The sequence below is a fragment of the Hippocampus comes genome, unplaced genomic scaffold (genome assembly GCF_001891065.2).
Source record: "Hippocampus comes isolate QL1 unplaced genomic scaffold, H_comes_QL1_v1.1 scaffold7, whole genome shotgun sequence".
In the NCBI taxonomy this organism is placed as follows: domain Eukaryota; kingdom Metazoa; phylum Chordata; class Actinopteri; order Syngnathiformes; family Syngnathidae; genus Hippocampus; species Hippocampus comes.
The window spans coordinates 3213332-3229423 of record NW_017842060.1 but is presented as its reverse complement, the minus strand read 5'-3'; the positions used below and the strand labels follow the sequence as shown (position 1 = coordinate 3229423).

The 16092-nt window shown below is 44.3% G+C and overlaps 1 long non-coding RNA gene across 1 annotated transcript in view; it reads right to left on the bottom strand.

The window, feature by feature from the left end:
- Positions 1-16092, bottom strand: part of LOC109511528 (uncharacterized) — a 118739-nt gene that overhangs the window by 17820 nt on the left and 84827 nt on the right. Inside the window, exon 4 of the long non-coding RNA XR_002167342.1 lies at positions 15436-15492. This is a non-coding gene — a long non-coding RNA (uncharacterized LOC109511528). The remainder of the gene's footprint in view (positions 1-15435; positions 15493-16092) is intronic.

Below are 16092 nucleotides of genomic sequence, written 5' to 3'. Positions count from 1 at the left end.
TTTTCCATTTCGTTTGCGCGCGTCGGTCTGCCAAGCGAGGTGGCGCCCGCCTCTTTAAGTGCAACAGACACCTCCACCTCGGCGACGAAACGCACAATGGCATGAATAATGGATGGGCCCGGGGCTTGACGCGTTAAGAACAGAGGAGGTGTGCCAGTAGCGTTTCACTTCAAATTTGTATTGTCTTTAGTCTCCGCCAGCCATCTACATTTCTAACACCTGCCTCAGTCAGATGTGCGCCGGTGCACTAGCCCCGGAACTACCTTTCATCTCACACACACCGTTAGCGGGGGGGGAGCGGGCAGGGGCGGTGTGGGGGTGGGGTGGGAGGTAAAAACACACACTTTCAAGTGATCATTATCGAGTAGGGAAACCAGGACACAAGTTTCCCTCTTTTCCTTTGTAACCTTTCGTTAGATCGCTGCAGCACCTGAAACAGGAAACGCGTCGAGCGCTCAAAAAAAGGGCGACTTTTGAAACGATACGTGGGATATACCTTGGATTGAGTTGAATTTGTCCTGTGAGCGAGACTGGTCTGACCCGCCCACCGGAATGGGTAATCTGAATGTTCTGGCGAATGCCAACTGGGACGAACCTATTCTGTGCTCGGAGATGACACGCCAAAGATGCACTGTACAAATACGGCAGTATTTGAATCTGACTTTGTAAAGTGTCCAGATTATTTTTAAATGTTTTTTTTGTTAGTTCATTTCGGGAACTATATTAATGATAACTATATGACGGAGACTAAAAACAATATATTAACCTTCCCAGGCAGGAATGGACTGTGTGCTAGCCACATGTTTGCTCCATAAAATTCCCACGGAAGTATTTTGAAGTGAGAAATCTCGAGTGAAAAATCATCATAAGTCTCGGACAGCAAAGTTGAGCCTGAGATTCTTCTGCCCATTTTTCTTTTTGTTCTGCTTCGAGTCTTTTAAAAAAGCTCAAGCAACTGTAAGACTTTTATTTTGAAAGGTAATGCTTTCAGGTGAATTTAAAATTAGACTAATGCGTACTAGTTAGCCAAATGTGCTCAATGCTGTTCAACTTCCTACTCCCCCCTCCCTCCCCCCATGCAAAAAATGTGAAACTCTCTTTAAGTTTAATCCCAGGAAAAGTTGCCTCGGAGCTCCTCGACTTGGCTGCCAAGCTTCTTCATCACTACGTAATGTCTTCATGCATTATGAAGTCTTGGCCACGAATGAAAACGGCAGTCAAAACAACAAGTGATCAAATATCCCGACTTAACTAGCTTGACAGACGCCACGGCTTGACCATAAACATCCCCCCCCCCGCCCCACCTCCAAACTCCCACCGGTGGTGCACGCCCCGCAACTTCCAGAGTGGGTAAACATCGCTGTAATATTTAACACAGGCAATGCCGAAGGCCTTCCACACCAAGAAATCCCCAAGGCCCTCCAAAAAAAAAAAAAAAAAAAAAAAAAAAAAACTTTGCTCCCACTGCTGCGGTTTGGGGATGTTTTGCCCGAGGTCGGTCATCGTTCCGCCATTATGACATCACTCAGGACCCCGCGCAGGAAGATTTATCAAAGGGGGCGCGCGGCGTTCATCAATGGCAAAATATTCAGACGCGCCCTCGCCACCCCGAGAAGGGAAGCGTCTCCTTTTTTGCAACGGGGGCGGTCCACTGGCAACACATGAAAAAAGTTACAAAACATCAAATAAAGCGCTGAGGGAGGGGGATGATTAAAAATACAAAATCGTCGAGCTTGAAAGTAAGACGTGTGGAAAAGGAAGGAAATTTTTTCGTTCAAAAAAAAAAAAAAAAAAAAAACGTGATTGAGCAGCACTTGATTAATCAGCCATCGTTTTCCTGGCTAACTGTCCAACATTACTTTTGATTTAACGCGGCGGAGATCAATACTCAGAGCTGCGGGTGATGTTTTTAATTAAGGTAATTCATGGCGGGGCTGATATGGTAAATTGCGAATGGCTCTGCGCACGGAGGGAGCACATTAGGTGTACGTACCCCTCACACGTAAGGGGGGAAAAAAAAAAGAAAATATTGTCTTTCCGTTGTATTTTTTTCCAATCCGACGTGACCGCACCGTTGTATTTACTTGGACAAACACGCACGCGCACACACACAAGAATGCACGTTCATGGTGGATCCGTCACGTTTGCGAGGTGGTGGTGGAACCCAAAAAGCAGGCAAGAGGGAGGAGCAGGGTGTACTTGAAGAATTGTATTAAAACACAGAGAACTAAATCCTAAACAAAGCCCTAACAACAAAACGAATCCAAAGTATCAAACAAAAACCATGGCAGAAGCTCAAAAATAATAGTAACAGAAACATGACAGAACAAACAAACACAACAGCAGCAGCAGCAAAGGGCCAGCAACAACGACCCGACAACGAGTGTTCGGACTGGGAGTCCTTTTAAAGCCACTAATTACCTAACGACCAACAGGTGAGCAGCTGCAGGGAAAAGCCCCACAGTGCCACCTGTTGGTCACAAACCGAAACATGACAGGATCAACTTGTTACTTTTGTGTTCGGGCTACCCAACACGAAGTAACAAACATCATGTTGACTTTTAGTATGTTATGTGTTGCGTAATATTATTTTGTTGTTTTATGTTAACTGTACTAAGGTACCACTGTACTGTATATGTGTATTCATTCATTTATTTTCCGATCCGCTTTATCCTCACAAGGGTCGCGGTGGGTGCTGGGGCCTATCCAAGCTGTCTGCGGGCATTAGGCTGGGGACACCCTGAACTGGTTGCCAGCCACAAATATTCACCGCGTCAATCTTTCCGCTTGTGTATCTTTCACTTCCTATAACGTCCCATCTCACCATTTCCGAGCGGCGCGCTTGACGCTTTACTGCCAGAGAGGAATGCCTTCAATATCTCGCAGCGCGGCGCCATATCGGCTGCTCCGACCCGCAGTAAGTGCAAATCATTCGGTTGAACGCATCCGGAGGCCCGCGAGCCATCGTGGAACCTTCGCCGAGGCACCCCCCCCCCCCCGCCCGCTCCCCAAATTTTTTTTTTTTACAAAGGTAGGTTCAAGTGGCAAAGAACGGCGTGGGGAGTGACAGCCGAGCCGCTGCGCTTGCATGCTTATGCCAGCAGAAATGGCTTAAATACACCCCCATGAATATGCAATGACGCTCTGAAGAGTTTGACGACAAAGGAGCCGGCGCATTGTTTTTGATGATGCTACATCGCTACGCTTGTGTGTGTCGGATTCTACCTTTCTAACCTACTTACATGCGTTCCATTCCATCCTTGGGCTGCTTGACATTTTATGCCCCCCCAAAAAACTTGCTTTTTCATTCTTGTACGGTCAACCGCAAATTCCGCTTTTGTGGTCAGGCCAAAGCAGCTCAAATATTCATTTGGTGCCAGGGAACTATGTTGAGGTGAGATGAGGAGTTTTATTGAGACCAGCGATTCCTAAAAAGTAGCATGCAGACTCCCTCTAGTGGTACGTAAAAGAATCACTGACTGTCCTAACTGGGAAAAGTTACGGTGGCTTCAACTTTTTTTTTTCCAACGACAGGACAGTACAACTATCTTTTAATGTTGGTCATTATATTATTTCTTGAGGTGGTACTTGGTGTAAACCTTTAAAAAAACAGGATAAAAAAACAAAAGTTTGCTGCCAGCTTGTGGCAAATTTGCGAGATGTCCGAAAATTAATTAAATTAAATTAACTTGGGCAGAGGGGGCCTCAATTGTAGCGGGCTAATTGTAGCGCGCTACAATTAGCCTGCTAGCTCCCGGTTGGTTCCCTCAGCCACAGAGTTTGAACCGGCCGTTCCATCAATGCACCCCCCCACCCCTGCCCCTCGCCCTCTTTCTGCCGGAGATTGGCTGCCGTAATTGGTTCCCGCTCTGGAACGCTCACATTCCATCACACTTTATTAACGCCCGTCATGCCGTCCCGGGCTAATCTTTTATTCTGTTTTGCAATTATTGCAAAGTGGCGAGGCTTTTAAACGAGGAGGAGGAGGAGATGGAGGAAGAGGAGGAGGAGATAATGAAATTAACTTGCGCTAACTTAGAGCAATTCTCTGTGGCACAACGATGGCATATTCTCCGAGTCCGGGGAAATGTATGCTAATTTTATGCATCTATCGTCGCCTATTACCACTGCGGCAACATAAAACACCGTTTTTTTCCGCAACAATTAGACTTAAAACGCCGCATGTTAATCAGGCCGGGGATGCGCGGCTGAGACGTAATTGACAAAGTGCGAACGGTTGACAAGCGTCTGACGGGTTGTTTACGCCCCCGCCGCGTTGCCGTTGCCTTTCAAAAGAGTTGCTCGGTAATACCTGCGAGCTACCGTGGGGAATACTCCAGGGCATTTTCTCTCGTCTGTCTATTGTTGGTATATCAGCTTTGTTTGGTTCTTTTCTTCTTCGTTTGTTTCATGGGCGTTTTGTTGTTTGTAGCTTGTTGTTTTTTTGTTTTTTTTTTGGGAGTGGGGGTGGTGCTCTTACAATGGGGATGATCAAGTAGACACAGTTGTCAAACCTGAGGCCTCTGTTTTGCGGGCCGAGGAAGCTTCCAAGAAACGGGAGACATTCCGTGCAATGAGACTTCGCCAAAATCCGCTTGCTTCAAACCAAAATGAGTGACTTTCCATTCAAATTTGGCCAAAGGTCCACGCATTGGTGAAAATGCTTTGCCGAGGATCGCCGCAACCGATTGGGGGCTCATTTGAAATTTGAAAACCCTGGAAGGAATTTGTCACAGGACAGGGTTTGAAATATTGAAATAAGTACATAACAAAACAGAAAAATGCGACTTGATTAATACAATATAAACATGTTCAATCTTTTCTTTTTTAGAACATTTCAATTGTTTTCTTCTTTTTGGGAAAGTGCAACAATCATAGATTTTTTTTTTTTTAATGCGGTGTCGATAGTTTGGCTTCTTTTCAGAAAAAAATTAAAAGAGCTTGTTTTCTTTTTAGGATTGTGCAACATCCATCGCATGTCTCCTTTTTTGGGAAAGTGCACCACTCACGGTCTGCATTCTGGGGAAGTGTGACATCGATAGTTGTGTCTTCTTTTCACAAAGTACAACTTCATGCTTTTTCGGAAAATGCCACATCAGTATCGTTTGTCTTCTTTTTAGGAATGTGCAATGACAACAGGTGGAATTGTTTTTGAGGAAAGTTTAACGCCAACAGTTTTCCTTCTGTTCGTGGAATGTACAACATCCAGAGTTTGATTCGGTTTTTTTCATTTTTTAAAAAATGAACCAAGCAGTCAAGTGCGACTGCAACAGCGTGAATTACGTGGCTACAAAAAAAACCCCCAAAAAAACACTAACGGCATTTGCTATGGCATCTTTCGGATTTGGTTCACGGACTGCCAAAAGCATATCGCAAGCCATGACGTCCGCTTACCAGAAGCTGAGCTGCACTGCAATTGTTTACAGAGCCAACGTGTGTTCCTTATAGAAACCGCGGTGGCGAAACGTTTACAATTCGATGCAAGCCGCTGCCTTCCGCGGCAAATTAGCCTGGATTTGCTTAACTAATGACCTCGCCACTCAATAACTAACCTCTCCTCTCCGACCCCCTGCCACCTCAGATGTGCCCCCCTCCTCGGCTCATCAGTCACCCTGGGCAGCCTCTCCCTTCACCCCCCGCTAATGGTTGTTTGATGACCCTCATAAAAGGAGTCAATGGTATTGACGGAGCCCTCGGAGGACGCACCTAATTTGGATGAGGATCAATTCAGAACAGGGGGAAAGGAAAAAGGGAGGGCGGAGGGGCCGGTTCGGGGGTCCGACGGGCACCTGTGACCACGCTTGACAATTTGCTTTCATGACACTCGGTCGTGTCACCATTAAATAATTGAATCCTCCTTTCAGATCGGATTATCACGTCAAGGGGACTCGGCGTTGCGTTTGCTGACTCCCGCGTGGTGTGTCGTCCATTTCCCGAGTCACGAGAGGAGTCGTTTGAAATGCTGAAAGGAAACCTCCGCCAGGGCATTCGCCACGTGAGTGAAACACGATCATTTATATCCTTACAGCAAAATGTCATAAAAGAAGAAATTCTTCTGGATACAAAAGGAAGAAAATGTCATAGAAATCCCAGATAAAGACGAGTGGGATTTCGGTGCGGCAAAAACGTGACTTTTTAAGTGTTTCTGAAGTTTTGGGCCAGTAGCCGTATTAATGTTGAATGATTTTAATTCTTCCTGCGCTACGATGATGTCACAAATGCACTTTACAAACAGCAAGCTGGTTGATTTTGAATGATTTTTTTTCCCATTCACCGTCAGCCATTTTAGAGCATTTTGACATGATCAAGACCCACAAAATATTGTGTTTGACGATCACGCATTTTACACACACTGAATCTACCAAATAAAAGAAGGCATATCAGCGCTATATACTTGTGGTTGTGCGCCGGTAAAGTTTGAAATTTACGTTGGCGCCGTATTAGGCGCTCGCCCGATCATCCCCTTTGAAGAAACGGAGTTGACGAGTGTAAATTTGCTCATGGCAGTGAATGTTAATTCATCAATTTCTTTACTCTGCCAAATATCGGAATCAGCATCAGCCTTAAAAATAATAATAATAAAACAGTATCAGTTGGGCTCTAAAATAATAATGCTCTTTTTCAAGCGGCATCTTAACTTTAATTGGACGTGCTTCAAAATTCCCATTGCAAGTGAAAATGTCTTATTGGAAGCAGCGCATCCGACAACACTGCAGCTCTACTTATTTATTTGGCTCTGGCGCGATCATCAGCAGAACAGGAGGCAGAAGACGGCGACATAGTAATAGTTCCAGTGGCCAGAAAGGAGCGGTCAGCTTTAATCAGGTGCGGGAGCGCAGTTTCGACGCTCCAGATATTTTCCTTGGCCGAAGAATATTCAGCGTCTGGCCTCTGCCTAATGAGACCCCGACGACGAAACCGGGAGCTCCGTTCTCATCATTTGCATGAGCAGGAGTCGCTCACGCTATCCGCAGAGACGCAAGGAAAAAAGGAAGCAAGGAAGGGGGGGCGGGGAAATAGAGAAAGTGGCGATCGGGTCGAGGTGTCTTTCGTCTAAACTTGGTGCAAAAGTGCAAAAACAAAAAAGTGATGTGATAAATGAGGCACGTCGTCTGAAGTCGCAGGCAGGAAAAGGAGATAAAAGATCAAGGTGTTTTTTTTTTTTTTTAAATGGGATCCAACGGCAGATCTTGGATATCTCTTTTGCCCCCGCCCGCCAATGTGGGCATCTCGTCCAGAAGAGGACGTGATGAGACTGCATGGCTAATGAGGCAGCACTCCACTCTTGACTCCGCGGAGAGAGCCCCTGCCTTTTCTTATTCCCATTCATCATTAATTCAGCAACGTTGATCATTTCATTAGGCGTCGTCTTCTTTTTCTCCTTCTGTCTCTCTTTTTTTTTTTCTTGACGGCACGTTTTCCAAAAGGCCATCATCAATAAATGATGGCCGACGGACGGCGGGCTGCCCCGACTTAGCTAAACACACTCTAAACTCTTTTCATTCAGCTTAATGTGAGCCTGAGCGTGTGTGTTTAAGTGGATTTCAAAGACGGCACTTGACTGGAGATGTAGCGCTACACATAGAGTGAAGGGGAAATGATGAGCCCCATCTAGGTCATTTTATTTTATTTGTTGACAGTTTTCAAGGGGATTCAGCGAAAATTGTCAATTTTGAACAAAAAGTGTAACTATGGCAAATGTGTCCAAACGTAAACATTTATTGTTTTCCATAAAGCCACACATAACCAAATATTAACCTTTTCCGGGATCTTGACAGGAAAAATCTTACATTCTATGCATGTACAAGTCTCAATCATGTGGCCAGACTGAAAAAATGATCTGGTATTGTTCAGGGGGCCGGTGAAATGTGAAGGTGGGCCGCATCGGGCCCGCGGGCCATACTTTGGGGACCACTGATTTAAAACATAATAATTGTATCGATCGTAGTTTTAGAGCTGATTGTCCATTAGTGATGTCCAAGTATTCGTGGCCTAAAATCACCCCAATATGGTAAAAATATTCCGAATCAATATTTGAATAAAAGCCTGAAACTGACCCCCCACCACCACCACCAAAAAAAAAAAAAAAAAGAAAAAAACCTCAAGGACCCAAGCCCAGAACTGAACAAGGAGTCTGCCATTTTAGTTTGAAGTCACCATTTTGGGCATCATTCGGGCGTGGCGTCAATATTTGATCATTTTGAGGTTTTGCTTTGGAAATAGAGCTTCCAAGGACCCTCCATCAAATCTTAAAAAAAAGAAGTATTATGCGATATATAGCGCCAGAATAAACTGTCTTGCAATAGTTGCGAGTTGTGATGACTTGTGTAAATAAACCATTATCTAATACGCCACACACACACACACACACACACACACACACACACACACACACACACACACACACACACACACACACACAAAACCACAGCTCTGAGGGGCAGGATCCAGGGATTACTCTAACCACATTTATTTATTAAGTCTCAATTAAATGCAGCCGTCCCAGGGCTTACTAGTGGCTTAGCGAGGAAAGCGATGACAGTCAAGCCCCTCCCACCCTCCTTCCTCCCTGATCTCACTTCCCTCCATTTTGCTGATTAAATAGAAGCGTTTCATGTGCGGACACAATGCTATTAATTAAATCATTAGACGAGCGCTTCGCTTATGAGCGTTGGGAGCAGTGAGGAGGCACATGAGAAACTCGCTGCAATAACTACTGAAATATTCATTAATAATGTAAAAAAAAAAAAAAAAAAAAGCCTAAATTCATTGACAAGGATTACATGTGTAGAGACTTTCATTGGGGTCCCTTTTGGATGATGGCGCGAGGGGGGATCGAACAGGCGGCCCACACACACACACACACACACACACACACACACACACACACACACACACACACACACCCACACACGTGTGCACACAAACCTACAATATTAAGATTTTTGCATTTTAAATAGTTGTTTAATGAAATATGATAGTGGAGCTGTAATGCTGAATTATAAAAGCAAACCTAGCGGTAACGATAAAAGGGAAACGCTCAACTACAGCAGAACCTCCGAAGCAATATCACCCGCCTTCATTGGAAATAATACAAAGTTAATTAATCTGTCCTGGGATGAAGTCTGTCACGATCATAAAACCAAAAGCAGTTCAAGCAACATTTGAACACTTGGAACTGTCATACAAGTTCAAAGTGAAGTCAATGAAGCTAAAAGAAAGTCAAACTACCCAACTAAGTCATAACCGCAGGCGAGAAGAAGATGGTACGGTCCGCTGTCACAGGTTTTATGACATTCAGGGAAACTCAAATGGGAGAAACAGAGTTCTATCTTTGTACAAAACAAATGGATCAAGTATATTCCCCTGAGGAACGCCACACAAATTATTCTGACTGATTGTTGTTACTTTGGATGGCGGCGAGCATCACCATCATTTTAAAAGTTTTGAGACACATGAAGACTCCGCCGACAGGAAGTGAAAATGTAAGAAAACGATGTGGTTCCACTCGACATGGGTCAGTAGGCTTTCAGATTCTGAAGGTATGATAACCATGAGAAGAAATATTGCAGTTTCATGACACCATATTACAAGTGTCGAAAAATAAACATTTAAGTTTCAGCACTTTTGAAACAGTGACTTCTTAAAACTATCATCTGATACTTGAAACTTGAAACTGGGAACCAGCCCATGCCCAGTTTCTGCAAAACTTCAGTGTGACAGTAAAGTTGTCCATAACTTGTGCGAACCTTGTGCACTTTCTGCAAAGCCGTTTGTACCTCAACAGGATGTTATTGCGATGAGCAACATGGAGGGTTCAAAAGCCTTTCCAAAAAATGAATAGATCCAGCACACTGCCCTGTGAGACTCCACTCAATATTCTTTCTGCCTGTTTGTTATTTTGGAGAGATGATCAAGATTCCTACGGGAAGTGAAAGCGGAAGAAAATTCTTCTAACAAATGTTCTTTTATCCAGAAAAACATCTTTGATGCAAGAGATTTGAATGGATATACTGTATTACAATTCCCTGAGGGACTCCATTCAATATACGTTGGCATTTTTTTTGACTTGTTGAAATTGTTGTCATACAAGATCATGCATGATCATCATTCAAGTGAGGTGAACTAAAATATTGGCGCATGGGCCTTTCCTCGTGCACCGGCAGCAGAAAAAGGTCTTCTTTAAACTGTTCCCACAAAGTCGTAAGTGTACAACTGTCCAACATGGCTGGCTTGAATGAAGATTTAAGTATCCGGGTCATGGCACCAATTGAAAAGTTCGGGTTGAATTTCTACCCATCTTTTCATCTTTAATGTTTACACTATTATATTAATAATAACTACCAGAAGATGCATATTTTTAGTGAAACTAAATAGTATTTAATGGAGGCCAAAAAGGTCGTGACACGGCTAGCAGGTGTGGAGTCACACAGCCGTGGAGCTAAAGGCGACCGAGTCAGCACGGCGACCGCAGCTGCAACCGCGATGATCGCGAAAACCGAAAAGCAGGAAGTGGGAGATTCCGCAAAGCTCCCAAATCCGACACGCGACAACAGAGTCGACGCATTGGCTTCCGGAGACGCCGAAGCTACAAAAGCAGATGAGAAGGCTGCTGCTCCCGCCTCGATGGAGCTGCCGCGCTTTCCAGCATCTGCCGCTACACCACCCATCGGGGAGCCTCGGTGGGCTCTTCAAACGCCCTGTGTGGGTCCTCCTGCTTTTGATGCTCCTGGAGAGGGAGAGGACGAGCTGGGGTGGGGTGGTGCTAGTTGGGCGAGGGGGAGTGGGGGGCACTCCTCCGCCGGAACAGATGGATTAAAAAAAAAAATGTAGAGGAAATAGCACGAGATGAAAAAGCTGGGAAATTGTAACAAAAAATAGGCGGCAGAAAGATTGTGTTGGAGTCAAGCCAGAGAGCTGTCAAACGACCAAAATTGAAAGATTGAACGGGAAAGTCGGAAAAGTCGGAGCTTGTTGCGACAGCTTGTTGTCAAACTCAATGACAAAAAAATGTCGACTGTGTCATTGTCTTCCCCATTTTACTGACATTTTTGTAAACTGTTAATTTTATTGACCACAAAGCCTGACTCGTCATTGTTTTATTTTGTTTAATTTTGTGGGGTGGTGACGACTGTTTAAAAAGGCATCTATTAAATGTACAATCAACACAATTGTATTTGTTTTTACTGTAGGTATTCTTAAAAAAAAAAAAAAAAGTTTTTTTCCCCACTTATTCAAAATGTGATTTTTAATAAAGGTAACTGTTTAGAAAGGCACCGAAAATGAAAAACGGAAAAATTACAACAGGAATGTATTTGTTTTTTTCCCCCGCTCATTTATATTGTCTTTTTTCACATAGTAAAAACTCAGAAATGAAAAATATGAAATTGCATTTTCTTGAACTTGTACTTTTTTTTTTTATAACTGTCAGTCATAAATTTAATTAATTTTAATTGATTGGAAGGGAAGCCTAGAACTCAAAAGGAGTAAGATCATTGTCCAAAGTGGTTGATAAACAAACCCGCGAATCTTTTGGACGTCAAACCTCACAAAAGCTGTGACAGAAAAATTAGAGCTTGCGATCCATTAAATGGACGGCGAGCCGTCTCCACCGGCAACGGCTCGACTGACAGGTGAGGCTGAAGGCTAAACTACGGAGACCGTCCGTCAAACAGACGAAAGGAGAACATCTTACGCCGTGTGATCCTCCAAAAGAGGAGACAAGCGGCGTCGGGAGTGGATTTCAAAAGTGCTTTTGGCAAGAACCGACGCTCTGTAGTGACACTATAACAACGGAACAAGTGGCGAGGGACACTTTGAAGGCCGACGTGTCAATAGTCAACACATAGCTTTCGTTATTTAATTGGTTTTCGTTACCTGGAATAATCTCGATGTCGCTACATTGTGGATTTTCACATATTGCGGCTGAAGAGTCCCACTTGGAATATTTCCAGACCTCCCCCCAAATTTCTGGACCTTTTCCAGAAATGTACCCATCCCAAAATTCACATAATATTCACCCTTACGTAGTATGACGGTGAGAAAAAGCAGGCCCAATAAGGTGATGATGACACAAAACCCCGTGAGCGGCGGGGCCCCCGTCCAGTGAGCGATGGACGCTGTGGGCGAGACATGAATCATGTGTCTGGGAATTATGTCGGCCACATTTAATATAGCCGCGGTGTATTCCTGTCGGGTCGCGTGAAGGGCCTGTGGGCGAGGCGCAAAACAAGTGCGTAATGGGCTCACAATTGAATCAGGTGTCTGCTCCTCTTAAGGAAATTAAGTTGCGGCTGGAGCTGCGCCACTTAATGAGAGGCGGCCTCGCCGACAGTGACGAATGACGACTGACACGGGCGGCCGAGGCCATATCTGCATTTACGCCCGGGATGATTTTTCATCCCGGAGACCCGCTGAACATACCCCTCCTCTCGCCCCGTTCCTCTCACACCCACTTTGTCTCGCCTCCCGCTACACTTCTCCACCATCACCGAGGGACGCATTTGTGCCCCGTGTGGTGCCGGCCATTTATTTGCACATATATATTCCCAGAGAATAATGACAGTTAATAAAGAGGGGCATCTTCTTTCCGTGTGTTTCCACTCTTGACGGGAGCCATTATGTGATATTGATGGATGCTTATGCTCAATTGTCACAGGAAGGCATGCACAGCAGAGTCCCTGCAGTCCAAAAAAACACCATCAAGTTACGTTTTAATCTCGATTTTATGGCGTATTATGTATCGCGATCACACCAAAAGTAGCCGTGTATTTACTGTCAACACTGCCGAATTTAGACAAACTGGGATCGCATAGCATAGGTTAGCTTATCTTATTGTAGATATAGATGGATTGCTGGATCAACATATTTGACATAATGGAGAATAAACACGAAAAGCTGAACTGTATCTGGATTTACTCCTGTCATTTTTAGACAAAACTTGCAATTAAAGATAGTATAGCCTAGTTTAGCATAACATTGTACGTTAGCATTACGCTAGCCACCATGATATGAAATAACAAACAATCAGCTAACTAGCTACCTCACGATTAGATAACTAGCTAGCTGGCTACCTAGCCAGCTAGATAGATAGATAGATAGATAGATAGATAGATAGATAGATAGATAGATAGATAGATAGATAGATAGATAGATAGATAGATAGATAGATAGATAGATAGATAGATAGATAGATAGATAGATAGATAGATAGATAGGTTTATGGGCATGGGGTTTCGGTTTGGTAAGTTTTGGTTAGCAATAGTCTTGGATTGAAAGATATGGTTCACGGAACACAGCTTAGAGTTGGTGTTGCTGTTTTGTCGAGCAACAGAATTCAAATGAGCCCCACAGTTGACTGTGATTTGTGCTAAAAGGAGGAGAGAAGGATGGTTGGATGGATGTCATCTGAGACAGGTTACGTGCTTTTGTTGGTGGTGCTGTTTCAGTTAGCAGCAGACAGCAAATGGGCACCACTGCTAGCAGATGGACAGGTAGGTCAGGAAGCGGACGTTTTACCGATCGTTCTAGTTACTCCTCTGCCTGGTGCAATGTTTCTTATGGATGGACTTCCACATCAAAAATGTCCTCAACCTAACATCCGTGTTCCTCTAGTTGGGGCGAGTGTCTGCAAACTCCCCACCAGTGAACTTTCCCTACTTATCACTTTTCACTCTCCCGCCTTCACGTCTTTGATAGCCCCTGCCCCCCTCACCTCACCACCACACCAAAAAAAAAAAAATCATCCAATGCACAAGAGAATCCTTAAAGAAGTCCTTCCTGGCAAGCGGACGGTTCCTGCCTACTGCCAAGCAGATCTGCCGGATGAAGCGCGCACGGCTGGAGAGGCTGGATCACAGTGCAGGCCATTAAAGATGAAGGACGGGTGGAGGGAGGAAACCGAAGTGGGAGGGCGGGCGATGGTAGCCTCACAAAACCGGGTGGACACTTCCCCCAAGTAATGAGCCAGTGCCCGGAATACGGGGTCAATTATTCATAGTCAGTCAGATACGAGGGATGAGGGGCAGAGCGAAGACTACTGATGCCTACTCAGGCGCGCGCACAGCGCCTGCAACTACACAACTTTAAAAGGCATACGTGAGTGACCACCGACTCAAATGGATGTCCACACTGAGCAGAAATGGCTACTTCCTGATCCGACAGCCTCAAATTCGCTACACCGGTGCCGCCAACTCTGTGAGTTTTGAGGGCTTGGGCGGGGCTTAAAAAAAGTTTGGTGAAGGTTTTTGTAATGCATGATATCAATGTAGATATGAGCAAAACAAAACATGATGTTCTTTAGGGGATGGTCGTGTGTGTGTGTGTGTGTGTGTGTGTGTGTGTGTGTGTGTGAGATCATCGGTGACCGTTCAACCTTATAACGCGTGATTCCACTTGCCCGTATTTCCTGTAAGGACTACGTTCAACCTTAGAGGTTCCAAAGCATTTATATGCTGAAATGTGGGAAAAAATTGTGCATGAAAAACCTCTCTCACACACTTTCCATCATCACGTGCGAAGAAACAAAAACCTGCAAGCGGCACAAGTTTCACCCCACCCCCACCCCCAAAAAACAAAACAAAACAAAAAAACAAGAGCATCTTTTTACTGTCATGCGTGGTGGAAGGCGCTTATCAGAGCTATTCCTGGTTGCTGCAGAGATTTTGTTGCGAATTTTGCCGAGCTGTCACAGTTATCTCCCGGAGACATTGTTTGAACTGGGAGTGTAAGCGCTGACGAAAACGGCAGAGCTGGCATATTTACACCTCCGGTCTGCACAGGACGGAGGGGGAGGAGGGGGGGAAGTTAGATGGGTTGGTGGTGGAGTAGGGCTGGGGGGTGGGGTGGGCGCGGGGGAGGGGGGCAACTTGTCACCTGCTTGACGGAATCATCTCACCACATTGTTTCACCCCCCCCCCCCTTCCTCATTAGGGGGGCCAGGGATGCGTTTAACAGGGGGTGTTTATTTCATCAAGGTGATGGCGAGGCCCTGAGTGAAAAACAAGGAAGGCAGAAGGAGCAAGCGTCCTCTGGGGCAGTTCATAAATACGTGACATTTACACGTGCGGGGACTGGAAAGAATCCAAGTAGCCCCTCGCCACATTTTGAGTGGAATAAACCACAGAGCCAAATAATACTTGTAGGGGGTGTGGGGGGGTTTGAATCTGACACATTTGGAATTCCGACACAGTCACCCATCATCAGTACTGTCACAACTAAAAGTCATCGTAAATCAAGAGTACACAGGATACCCGGGTTGTTGTTCTTGTGTGCTAGCTTAAACCAAGGGTGCATCAGGTCGAAATGGCGAAGGAGAGGACTCGTGTTTGTCATGGAGCACAACCCCCCCCCCCCCCGCCACCCCCACTCTGTTTATCATTTTAAGCAAATACGTCAGTTCACAAGTTCCAATTACAATTCATAGATAGGAAGTACCTTCTTAGGAAGACCGTCCTTGTCCAGTTCACGAGGCCGGACTGCGCGTTCTTGATACTGAGAAAGGCCCAAAACGTGGAAGAATGAAGAAAAAGAGAAAGAAGAAGAGGAATGTCAATTCTAAGCACAAAATAAACTACAATAGACATAGTTCAAAAATCCATTGCCATTTAGATAAACAAGGCTGCAACTTTAACACAACAACAATAATAATAATAATAATAATAATAATAAAAATAATAGGAATGTATAGAATTTGAAAAATGTATAGAACAGATAATTCAATTTACAAAAATAACCCAAGTATGAACGAAACCTTCCTATATGGACGTAAATACAAACTGCTACTAATCATCATCAAAATAATAATACACTTTTTTTTTATATGAAACAGAAAAAGCAAGACAAAAAAATCAATCCTCAAGTATTCTGACAAAATCGATACACATACTGGATCTTCTGAACAACTCAATAATAATTATATTACATGTTAATTATGTCTTTTTTTTCTTTAATTATGTCTTTTTTTTCTCTCTTGCGGCTTTGTATATTGCCTTGTACAATTAAAAAAAAAAAGTAGTGCATACGGGAGGGGACAATGTTCGATCCAATCCTGTTTATTTCAATATGAACCAAAGTTACAAAGTTAAAAAAAAA